Raw genomic sequence first — 13,733 nt, 5'->3', positions numbered from 1 at the left:
TCTCTTTTTGCTTTTTCTTATGATGATACAAACTCTTTATCCATGATGTATTCTTAAAAAATATGTATTACTTGCCCTCATGTAGAAAGAACACATGATCTATGGATAGATGTGATAAAAGAGGCAATTCAAGTGAAATATATACTAAAGTTTGGGGAGAGTTGTTCACAAGTGACATCACACATCTTTGTCTCATTGCCAATTTGCTATCTCCATAGCATTAGTGATCCCAATATTCAAATGCTCATAACTTTCTCATTATTTGTCCGATTTTTCTCAAACTTTCGTTGATCTGTTTCTTTGATTTTTCTGTTTTCACACAAGCTATCTTGTTCCAATGGTTTCATTCTCCTTTAAATACGTACTACTCTAGTATTACTCAGATAGACTTCAGATCGTATCATTTCTTAAAATAAGTACACGGCGAAATGTTATGCTATACCAGAATTCTATAAAGACTATAATTATATGTCCGTTTTCAAGTGTTTGGTGTGATTAAAACAGTTTATAAATACATATTTGGCCCTAAACCACTATTTCGGCACAATTGGTCAAAAATCATGTCTCCAGCGTTCTTGCTCATCTTTCGGAGAAACAAAGCTTTTTCTGAATGCTTTTGTGTTTTAATGTGATGCCAAGGGACATGTAAACAAAAGTTAGTTAATTTCAAAGGCAATATTTAAGCAATAAAGCGTTGGGGGAGGGTTGAATTTGGGCTACAGGCTAAAAAGTGCATGTCGCCAGTAATAATTTGTCATGTTTTTTCAACTTTATTTGAATATATAAGCACAGAGAAGAAACTTAATCATAGCTTTATATAGGCAGCTAAATGTCCCATGAAATATACCAACATTTTTTTAACTAACCGTTGTTTTTAAAAAAATACACTGCTTAAAAATGTGTCTCCGGATCTAGTGAAACCTACGTTACCATTTTTATACTCCATATTCGGCTATGATATTACAGTGAGAACGACATCACTTCATTGTTTTTCTAACCGCAAGGGGTATATATATATATATATGTTTAGCAATGCTTTATCATTCCGATTCAAACATAGTGCGACTTGTAACATGAAGAAGAGAGATTAGAAAAAAGTAGTTTTAAGAGGTGTAACATACGTTACCATTTTTATAAAATGTATGAAGGTATACAGAGCTCTGAATCATTGCTCATGAGTTGAGACTAAAGGAGTATAATCTCCCTTCCCATGGGGGTCTTAGGATTCATTATTATGTTGCCCACTTAAACAATTTAATCCAAAGATGTAACATACGTGATGTAACATACGTTACCACACAATCGAAAATATCTGTATTAATTATTAATTCAATAAAAAAAATAAACATAGTTGAGGTATGCGCCGTCTGCGAGCGGTCATTAGAAAGCTTAGCAACAGCTTCCCAGGAGTATCGACTGTACAAAATACAATTGAACCTGCAAACTAGACGGGTTGAAAATTTTAGGTGAGTATTTCAAGTTGAAAGTATATATGTTTTTGTTATATAATCATTTTTTTATGAGATTGTTGTGGATTTATTTGGTATATAGCTCCTAATGTAAAACATAATCATTATGTTGATCTGCAGGTATATTATTTCCAAATAAATCACTCAATTATCAGATAACGTAAGTTTCATATTTTGGTAACTTAAGTTTCAAAATAAAGCCACATTAAAAATAGATAATCCACAGAAAAGTATGTCACTTTGAACCAATTTTATTGTTGCAGCTAAGATGTAGAAGAGTTTCTGTGTCAAACCATGTTAAATTGTGTGTTTTTTATTAATTGTTGGGGGTTCAGTGGAACGTAAATAAACAACTGTCTGTTCAATAATTTGATTTGTAAGTTTGTTGTTGAACCTGGCTTAAATATTATCATACTTCGAGTATAAAGAAAAAATGTAAATTATAAAAAGAAAAAATATTGAATAAGCGATAAATAAGATTATCAAGTTTTTCTTTAAATATTAATGGATCAGGCATCTGTAATGATGTGGTAACGTAAGTTTCATGCTTTGGTAACGTAAGTTTCAACAATCTTGTGTCATTTAAAAGGCTGTTTCAGAGATTATGCATGGATAAGAACAGATTTTATTGTTCTAGTATAATTGTTAGGGCTTATGGTGTAATCACTTCTTGGTCATACTTCTCTTGGTCTAATACCCATTTAGTCTAATTCTCTTTTAGTCAAATACCCATGTGGTCTATTTACTCCTTGGTCTTAGACCTTAGCTCGTTCCATCCACATGTGGATGCGCAAGGGTCCGCGACTGGCGTCGATCCTGGGCGATGAGGACTGTTTCGTTGTGTCCCGATCAGTAAGGTATCTTTTGATTGTATTCCACCATGCTAGATGCAGTCTCTCTCTTTTCCTTTTCCCTCCATCTGGTTTCCATGATACAGCTGTCCTATGCTGCTTTCTGGCATCCTCCGGACGTGACCAAGCCTGTCAGCATTCGTTTTGCAATTATTTAGCTGAGTATTGGTTCGTTTGGTTCCTTACATCTTCATTTGTAATGTGTTCCCTCCATGAGATATTTAAGATCCTTCCTAAACATTTGTGATACATGGCAATGAAACCAAATGGTAAGTAGATGAATTGGTTGCAGTCGAACTACATGCAGCATCAGACCATGTGGGTGACGACAAAAACAATGGTCAAATAGTTTATCGTAGTAGAATAATTATGTTTTCGATTGTTAGAAAGTGTCAATCTTGATTCCTCATCGCCATCAACTAATGATGTGATATTCATTAGCATGTTATTCAGAAGTTCATATCCACTTTTACCATTTGGATCTATTGGACAATCAAATGGATTTACTGTTATTAACTGGCGACGGACAAGACATGCAAAAATATTATGCATGTTAGAAAATGTCTGTCAATCTTCATGATCTTGATTCACCGTCGCCATGCGCAAGACATAGAAAATATTCTGCATCTGTATTATGCTGTCATTTCCTTTTTTTCATGTCTTGTTTGTACAGTGTATTTGTGTAATAAAACCAAGCTACAGTATATGAATTAAGGAGGTTTCAGGCTGAATATTTCTCAGAGAGGGAGAGAGAGAGAAATCACAGAGAGAAGAAAGAGCAGAGACCAAGATTGGGGAAGAGGGAGAGAGGTATAATAACTATGGGGGTGAGAGGGTAGAAGAGAAGGAAGAGAAATTATGAAAAGAGGAGATAGGAGGGAAGGGGTATGAGCTAAAGATGGGGAGGAGAGGTAGAAAGAGAGAGGGGGAAGAAGAACAGAACTAGATTCTCGAAGGGAGGGGGGGGGAGATGGAAACACGCACGCGCCGAAGGGTGGATTCGAGATATTAAAAAGGGGGCTATTTATTCCAAAGAAAAAGATCTGATTTATGTAACAAAAACCATCCACTTATGACTGTCAACCCTCAACGTGGCAGGGGGGGGGGTAGGAGGCGATATGGGTCCGCCAGGACAAGGATTAAGGATTTATTGTTTTAAAGCGTTATGTTCATTATTCGTTTTTCTGTAATATATTTCTAGAACTTCTTTCAGTGAATCGGAAAAAATTTATTAATTTAACCAGTCACAATCATTGGGTCCTTCTCTTTGCAACTGTTACGGTTCTTGTATTATAACGTCATTTCTCTAGCGGAAGAGCGCAGTATAGAAATAAAGGGATTCAAAAGCAAACTATATAGGCCTAATAATGTTATCGCTCTTTAAAGGACAAGTCCACCCCCAAAAAATGTTGATTTGAATAAAAAGAGAAAAATCCAACAAGTATAACACTGAAAATTTCATCAAAATCGAATGTAAAATAAGAAAGTTATGACTTCTTAAAGTTTTCCTTAATTTCACAAACAGTTCTATGCACATCCTGGTGGGTATGCAAATGAGGAGATTGATGACGTCATCCACTCTTGTATTTTTTTATATGAAATATGGAATATTCTATTTTTCTCCTCATTGCCAAGTGAAACAACAATTCATCCCTGAACATGTGGAATGAACATTGTTTAATACTATGTGATTCAGTCCCTATTGTCAAATCTATAAAAAATGAAATATTGTATAATTCAAACAATAAAAAACAAAAGAAATAGTGAGGGACATCATCGACTGTCTCATTTTAGTTGTGCATATCACTGTCTTGTGGAAAATAAGCAAAACTTTGAAATGTCATAACTTATTTTATATCCGATTTTGATAAAATTTTCAGCGTTTTGCTAGTTTGATTTTTCTTTATTTAGATCAACATTTTTATGGGGTGGACTTGACCTTTAAAGAAATGTACATTATCATGAATATGACAGTAAGATCCATGGTTACATGTATTATTGATTAGATATAATGTGATCATGCATGGGCTGTTCCGTAGGCGGATCCAGGGGGTCCTACCCCTCCCCCCATTTGCGGAGCAAAAGAAATAAAAAGGAAAGAAGGAATAAGAGAAGAGAAAAAGAGGAGGAAGACGGGTGAAAAAATAAAGATAAAGGGACGACTGGGGGAGGGGTAATCATGTCACTATAAAATTTTCGCTCGCGCTTCACGCCCGCATTGCCTGTTTGATGATTTACATAATTATCTTGCTCAATATGGAGTTTTAAATATCAATTTTTCAAAATCAATTTACAAAACGTATTTCAACTCAGAAATCGAACTTTTATTATTTGGTTTCGTTTACCAGTTTTATAGTCTGAATATTTCTACTCGCGCGCACGCTCACAAAATTTGACTTGTAAGCCCGGGAGGGGCCACTTACATTGACGAGTGGATACCATGCGCGACCAAAAAAACACGTAAAAAGGATGTCTTTTTCACGATAGGGCACGTTACGTACGTAACGTGATAAGGGTGTCAAAAATAATGAAAAAAGGGTATCTATTTCGCTCGGAAAATTACGTGTATAGGGTCGAATTTGCGGGGATGATAAAACAAAATTAAAATGTTTTATAAAGGATGTCCTTTTTACCCCAACACTTCGTGTTTAGAGTCCGATTTGCGCGAGGTGTAGAAGGTGGGGTCGGACCCCACTAAACCAAATATTAAGCCGACGACCGAAGGCCCCGTAACCGTGACAATAAAACATTCCAGTACTTGTTTAGGGGTTCTTTACAGGGAATATTTGCCAAGAGTATAGTTTTGTTTTCAATACTTGTTAGGGTAGGGTTTCACACACGCCAATACTTGTTAAGGGGGGTGCATTTTCAGAATATGGAAATTACGTGTTTAGGGTGCTTTTCGAGACCCCATGGTCGCGCATGGTATCCACTTGTGAATGGAAGTGCCCCCCCCCCGGGCTTCGTGTATTCCAGAAGGTTCTAAAAATATTCCTATTCAGGTATGATTGTCAACAAGTACCAGCTAGCGCTGCACGCTCGCATTTTGATTGGTGAGTTTTATATATATATATATATATAAATCAATATTAATTCTATAACAATTAAGCTACGTAAACTCCCCATTTCATGTTTATCGAAAATTCCGGCTTGCGATTCGCGCTTGCATTATTGTCAAAAATATATTAACTCATATATCCTATTCATTCAAAAGTGCTTGAAATATCCTGTTTTCATGCCTTTATAACAGATTTCGTGCTCTCATAGGCTTATTAGATTGACGAATAAAATATTAGTTTAATAATCAAATTGTCCCTTTTTTCAGAATGGAATATCGATAAGTTTCATCTCGCGCTGAGGAAGAGGAATAGCAAGATACTCATCATTTTCATTTGAAGACATAATGTTCTTGGAATGTCCTGGTCCTTTGTAAAAATTCAAAGTAATGATAATGAAAAGTATCAGCTCTTTGTTAAATGCGATCCATATCCACCTCACAATTTTCATACAAAGTGCTTGAAATATAGTGATAAAATTGACAAATTTTCAGATCGGAATATCAAATATATAAGCTCGCTCTATTGATGTTCATGAAAAAACATGTACATAATAATGCCGAATTATAGGTCTACATTTGAAACATGCGCCGCATGATTATTTAGACACACAGCTTGTTCTCTATATCATTATCCAGTTTTAGATCGGAAAATCAAAAATTTTCTGCTCGCGTTTTGCGCTCGCATCGTTAATGTAGGAGAATCTCCAATTACTCATCCTTTTTTCATGATTAATTTACAAAACATGAATAGAGCGTCTCGTCTTTAGGTCTAAATCTCGAATTTTCCGCTCGCATCAGTTGTTTAGTTATATACCTATCCTGTTCACGATTACAAAACCAGGCGCGTTGCCAGGGGGCGACGCCCCCACAGGGGCGTTACAGGGGTAGGTGGCGGGGGGGGGGCAAGAGCAAAAAAATTTCCAGGTCATATCATGGAACGGGCAATGGCGTCATAAGGCAAAATTTTTGAGGGGGGCGATATGGTCGAGCCATAAATATATATATACATATGCGAGCGAGCAAAAATTTTGACATTTTTATTGTAAAAATCCAATTTGGTGATAGATTTTGACCTAATGTTAAAAACTAATATTATATTTCACCCTTCTTTCTTTCCTTTTCTCTCTCCCTCTCTCTTGTACGCCATGGTGAACAAGATTTGTGTCATGATTGTGCGCATCAGGGCGAAGCTCTTTATGCTCGAGGGGGCCCAGTATGGCGCTTATGGCAAGAAGTAACTTAATATAAGTCTATAAATTCAATGCAGTTGTGTACTGTAATCATCCAAATATTTTGAGGGGGTGCACCATAGCAAATGTGGTAAAATTTGTAAAAAGAAATGAAATTCTAAATTATGTGATAGATTTTTACATCGTAGCAAATATCGTGTCATATATTTTGTTTTCATTCATCTCATTTCGCTGCCTCCTTTATTTTCTTTTATTTCCCCTTGGCTGTGGAACCACCCTTCTCCCATACGCCAGTGCTTCAACGCAAAGCTTAATGCAGGAAGGGTCCATATTGGGGCCCGTTATAGAGCCTTTTAAATGTTACAGAAGAAGAGCTCCTACTGCACGGGGTCTTGACTCTTGAACAGAGCCCCCGGTAGCTATGGGGATTTAGCAAGTTTATGATAGCCTTTCATACGACATTATGCTATATACCCCCGGTATATACCATCCACCTTTCTTCCCGCTCGTTATCTTCAATCCTCGACAGCCCGGTAGTGTTATCTTGTCACTTTTCTTCATTTTCCAATTTAGATTTTGGTTCATTCCATTCTACCTTAATTTCCTGCTTTTGTTTGCCTATAATTGTCATCTTTGATTTATTTCCCTGTCTTACTAATCATGCTAATGTATTTGTATATTGTAGAGAATTGTTCTTTCACTCATGTTCTTTTTCTTTTCCCTTTCCCTTTACTTCCCCCCTTTCCTCTTTTTTCATTTGATTTCCCTTCCCGTTTCTTTCTTTCTCCCTTTTTTCTTTTTCCCGTTTTTTTTATCTTCCCGATGAACTCCGCCAGGGGGAAGGGGGCAGTTAGCCCCCCTGCCCCCCGCCTGTTACGCCACTGCCCCCCCTAAAAAAAAGTGGGGAGAAAGGGAGATCAAGAAAAAGCGGAGGGAGAAAAGGGAAAGAAGGTACAGCTTTATTGTTTTTTCCTTATTTTTTGTCAAAAGAATAAAACCTAAACCTATCTTTATACAAAATTTTGCTTCATCGCTCCGCGCGGGAAAAATATCGAAAATACCTTTCCCCTCTGTTACACCTTTTCTTCTCCGTTTTCCCCTCCCCGGATATGTGACTCGTGTATTTCTTGCCAGATATGATAAAATATTCATTGGTTTGAAATATGAGAAGTAATATTTGCTTAAGTACATTGATACAAACTTCGCTCTTCTTGTCAGAGATGGTAAACTCTACCGCCACTCCCCGAATCCGCTTGTGCTTTACAGCAAACAATTTTTGGCAAGTATCTAGTAAAGGGGGCAGGCATTAAATTCCCGCCGTGCTATATGCAAAAACTTATATACGAAAGTTTATTCTACATCGCTGCCCATCAATCTCCTGTCTTGTTTTGCTCCATGAATTAGAAATTATGAATATTCTTAAGTTTCTTAATCATACAAAAGGAAGCACTTAATATGAGCAAAATAAAAAAAAAATATCCCAAAATAAATCACAGAGGTTTCCGTCCTTCGCGTGCGTGGAAAAATCCCCTTTTCTAGCCTGCATCACATCTTTGACAATTTGAGCTCCTTTTTCTTCGTAATCGAGTTATATGATATAAGAAATATCAAAATTAGAGCAGGTTATAAGGTGTCAGAGAAACTTCAGAGCATCAACACCATTCGCGGAAGAGAATATTTCCTCCCTGCATAGGCCTGCTTGTCTTTTACTCTGTGTTGCAAATGTAGTGTGGCTAAATAATTTGCTATCGAATCTGCTCTAACCAAGTTAGGCATTTTATACCACTTCTGTTTTCAATTTTTATAAAATATTTTCGCTTCCACGCTTCGTGCGGGAAGAGAAGTGATTTCATATTCCGTACCGCCCCCTCCAAAATTGAATCCTGGCTACGCGGTTGTGCAAAAGTTCTTGAAATTTCCATTCTTTAGGTAGGAATGTAAAAAAATTTCAGCTCGCGCTTCGCGCTAACATTATTTGATTGTTGAAATATGTAACATCTTCATGGCTGACTGCAAGCAGTCCTTAACAGGTCCCTTTCGATCAGATCAAAACGTTCTTGCATACACATCTTGTTCAGGAACACAAACATTGCCCAGAATGTTCAAATGTTAATTTGAATAATATAGGCTTATGATGTAATTATACATTTATGTTGATTGGAAAAGAATAAAGCTGAAAAGTTATTATTTGGACCAGGCGCGGATCCATGGGGGGGCCGAGGGGGCCTCGCCCCCCCCCCCCTTCGGCTAAAAAAAAAGAGAGAAGGAAAGAAAGAGAAAAAGAGGGGAAGAGGGGAAAGAAAAGAAGAAAAGGAAGAATGGAAGAAAAAAAGAGAGGAAAGAAAAAAGGAAAGGAGAGAGAGGAGAGGGGAAAAGAAGAGGGGAAAAGAGAGAGGAAGAGGGGAAGGAGGAAGAGGGAAAAAAAGAGAGAGGAAAGGGGGAAGAAAAGAAGAAAAAGGAAAGAGGGGGAAGGAAGGGAAGGAGAGAAAAAGGGGAAAGAAAGAGAAGGAAAAAGAGAGGGAAAGGAAAAGGAGAAAAAAAAGAGAGAGAGGAAAAAGAGGAAAGAAAAGGAGGAAGAGAAGAAAAGAAAGGGAGAGGGAGGAAAGAAGAGAAGAAAAAAGAGAGGGAAAAGAAGAAGGGAAAGAAAAAAGGAGAAGAAGAGGGGAAAGAAAGAGAAAAAAGAGGAAGAGGGGGAAGGAAGAGAAGAAAAAGGGAGGGGAGGGAGAAGAAAAAAGAGGAAGAGGGGGAAGAGAGAGGAAGAGGGGAAAAGGAAAAGGAGAAAAAAGGAAAGAGAGGAAGAGGGAAGAAAAAAGAGGAAAAAAGAGAGAGAAGGGGAAAAAAGGGGGAAAGGAAGAGAAGAAAAGGGGAAAGAAAGAGAAGAAAAGGGAGGGGGAGAGGGGGAAGAAAAAAGAGGAAGAGGGGAAAGAAAAGGAGAAAGGGGAAGAGGGAGGAAAGAAAAAAAAGAGAGGGGAAAGAAAAGAAGAAAAAAGGGAAAAAGAAGAGGGGAAAGAAAGAGGAAGAGGGGAAGGAAGAGAAGAAAAGGGAGGGGAGGGGGAGAAAAAAAGAGGAAGAGGGGGGAAAAGAGAGAGGAAGAGGGGAAAAGGAGAAAAGAGAAGAAAGAGGAAGAGGGATGAAAAAAGAAAGAGAGAAAGGGGGAAAGAAGAGAAGAAAAGGGTAGAGGAAGACGGGGAAAGAAAATGATGTTCGAACCAAAAGGGCGCTGAAATAATGTTCGAAGAAATGTCAAAATGCTGTTCGAACTGGGGGCAGAATTGATGTTTGAACGGGGGGGGGGGCGAATTGATGTTCGACGTAGGGGCGCCAAATTTGTGTTGGAACTAGGGGCGCCAGATTGATACTCGAGCTAGGGGGGGGGGGTGGCGAAATGGTATTCGAACTAGGGGCGCCAAATTGATGTTGGTTCAAACTGGGGGCCTAATTTATGTTCGAACGGGGGGGGCCGAATTGATGATCGACCTATATTTAGGGGCGCCGAATTGACATTCGAACTAGGAGGGCGCCGAAATGATGTTCGAAGTGGGGACGCCAAATTGATACTCGAACTAGGGAGGGGGCCGAATTGATGTTCGACGTAGGGGCGCCAAGTTGATGTAGGGGGCGCCAAATTGATACTCGAGCTGGGGGGGGGGGTGGCGAAATGGTATTCGAACTAAGGGCGCCAAATTGATGTTGGACCTACATGTAGGGGCGCCGAATCGATATTCGAACTAGAAGGGCGCCAAAATGATGTTCGAAGGGATGCCAAAATGATGTTCGAACTGGGGGCCAAATTGATGTTCGAGCGGGGGGGGGGGGGGGCCGAAGTGATGATCGACCTACATGTAGGGGCGCCGAATTGATATTCGAACTAGGGGCGCCAAATTGATATTAGACCTACATGTAGGGGCGCCGACTTGATATTCGAACTAGGATGGCGCCGAAATAAAGTTCGAAGGGATGTTAAAATAATGTTCGAACTGGGGACGCAAAATTAATACTCGAACTGGGGAGGGGGGCCGAATTGATGTTCGAACTAGGGGGGCGCAAAATTGATACTCGAGCTAGGGGGGAATGATATTCGAACTAGGGAAGGCAAATTGAGTTCGAAGGGATGCCAAAATGATGTTCGAACTGGGGGCCTAATTTATGTTCGAACGGGGGGGGGGGGCCGAATTGATGATCGACCTATATTTAGGGGCGCCGAATTGACATTCGAACTAGGAGGGCGCCGAAATGATGTTCGAAGTGGGGACGCCAAATTGATACTCGAACTAGGGAGGGGGCCGAATTGATGTTCGACGTAGGGGCGCCAAGTTGATGTAGGGGGCGCCAAATTGATACTCGAGCTGGGGGGGGGGGTGGCGAAATGGTATTCGAACTAAGGGCGCCAAATTGATGTTGGACCTACATGTAGGGGCGCCGAATCGATATTCGAACTAGGAGGGCGCCGAAATGATGTTCGAAGGGATGCGGCCAAAATGATGTTCGAACTGGGGGCCAAATTGATGTTCGAACGGGGGGGGGGGGGGGCGAAGTGATGATCGACCTACATGTAGGGGCGCCGAATTGATATTCGAACTAGGAGGGCGCCGAAATAAAGTTCGAAGGGATGTTAAAATAATGTTCGAACTGGGGGCGCAAAAATAATACTCAAACTAGGGGGGCGCCGAATTGATGTTCGAACTAGGGGGGCGCCGAAATGATGTTCGAAGTGGGGGCGCCAAATTGATACTCAAACTAGGGGGCGCCGAATTGATGTTCAAACTAGGGGGGGGGGCGCAAAATTGATACTCGAGCTAGGGGGGCGAAATGATATTCGAACTAGGGAAGGTAAATTGAGTTCGAAGGGATGTCAAAATGATGTTCGAACTGGGCGCCGAATTAATGTTCGAACGGGGGGGGGGGGCACATTGATGATCGACTTACATGTAGGGGCGCCGCGCCGTACTGATATTTGAACTGCCGCCTTGTTGTTGGCTCATTGTTCCATATATTGAAAGTTTTTAAATGCCTTGGCCTTGAGGTTTTTAGGCCTTGGGGTTCCATGCCTTGGCCTTGGCCTTGGGGATTGAAGCCTTGGTCTTGGGTATTAAAGCCTTGGCCTTGGAGGTTTGAGCCTTGTCTACAACACTGATGGATATATTGATAGATATTATTTACAGAAATTTTGAAGTTTACTTGCACACACTAAGAAATAAAGGTTTAGAATTGAACCCCAAAAGGCTGATGCAAAATCAGCACCCTATGGGTTCAAAAATTGAACCCCTGATTTGGGGTTCAAAAATTGAACCCTGCGGTTGGGGTTCATTTTTGCACCCTGCGGGTTCAAAACTGCACCCCTAAATTTCAAATTGAAACCCTAGGGGTGCAGTTTTGAACCCGCAGGGTGCAAAAATGAACCCCAACCGCAGGGTTCAATTTTTGAACCCCAAATCAGGGGTTCAAATTTTTAACCCATAGGGTGCTGATTTTGCATCAACCTTTCGGGGTTCAATTTTGAACCTTTATTTCTTGGTGTGCAATATGTAAAAGAATAAATGAAACATTCATTGTAAAGGTGAAAGTTTCGGATGCGTGTTTTATTTTTTGACGAATCGTCAAATACTCAAATAACTGAAATAACTGTATGGTTTTTATCGTTCCTATATTGTTGTTTCATGTAGTAATGCGTAAAAGACAGCTATATACAGTTCATGATACGACACCTTTTCGTTTCCAACCTACAGTGGGAAATCACGTTTTATTATTTTTTGACGAATTCCACTGAAACTATACACAACATGAGCATTTTACATGAGCGTGTAAGTAATTTTATAAGCTTTCCTCTGAGTAAATGTTATGGACGTATTTTACGTCATGCTTTAGTGAGCACCGTCAGAAGGCAAAAATGTCACTTTTCAAAAGTCACAAGCCAAATTGATTACTTTGATTCCATTTTATTGGAGCTAATTCCACATTCTCATCATGAAAAATGGTCAGAAGGCTTGTAAAAGGTACTTTCTAAAAGATGATACAACTTTTTTGACTAAATTTTACGGTTGAATAAACACAAGTCCAAAATTACTATAATTGAATTTTGTACACATTTCTATCAATAAAAATGATAGAATATGATGACAGTTATTTTGGGGGAGAGCATCTTCAACAATAACCATCGTTTCACGGTTCAATGAATATTTATTGAAAACAAAAATACGATTTTATAAATATCATAGGCATGTATTGTTTCATTTTGGTAACTGAAAATTATCTTTTCTCAACTTTTTCGTTATGTTCATGACCAATTAACATGCTTCAATGATTCAAAGGCGTTTAATTACACATTCACGCTTGAATGAACATGTGGAATGTGATCAGCTCGTTTTTACGTTATTAGAAAAATGCAATTTGTAACTATGTAACTATCTTTCACAAACCTCCTTGCATAGTTCATTTGATTTGATTCTTATGAAAATCCCGATGTTTAATGCATCAGTGAGCACACAATATTCGAAAATTATGCAAATGAGAAGAAAGTTCTAGGCCTTAGCCCCACTCTGTGCCGTATCGAATGATTCTTTTGGTGTGCGCGGCTTTTAGATAGTGTTACCTTGAAGCCATGTGCGAAGTTTCATGAAATATTTGTTGGTAGAAGTAACAAAAACCGTCCATGACACAAACCCTTATTTCATATTTGTTAAAATTTTGACTTCCTCTCTAATAGACTTGTGTACATTAAAGGTGCATATATTTAAGAATAAGTAAGCCCTTATTCAATATGGTGGAACTTTTTTCACGGCTGTCTTTAGCAATGTCACTTGGCAGTAATGTTTATCAACCTATCGGCAGTCTTTCTGTGCAAAAATGAAATCGATTTGTATATTCATGGATGAGCGAGCACGCATCAAAGTGGGAAAATTTGTATTTTCAATGTCAAAGACTCATTTTAAAGGGTAATAAAGTGAATATTGGGGGCAAATTCGGTTTCAAATTTGACTTTAATTGCTGTTGTCTTATCATCCATCATTTCTATCACTACACACGTTCCGAACTTTAAATATTTTCATGGTTGAGCGAGCACATTCGAAAACTTAGGTATGAATACTCTTTATACTGCATAAATGCATACTTCCCTAACAATTTCTCATGATCAGTTTAATTTATGGACAAATCAGTCTGTCAGTGG

The sequence above is a fragment of the Lytechinus variegatus genome, chromosome 18, assembly GCF_018143015.1.
Source record: "Lytechinus variegatus isolate NC3 chromosome 18, Lvar_3.0, whole genome shotgun sequence".
NCBI classification, from domain to species: Eukaryota; Metazoa; Echinodermata; class Echinoidea; order Temnopleuroida; family Toxopneustidae; genus Lytechinus; species Lytechinus variegatus.
This window is presented reverse-complemented; position numbering follows the sequence as displayed.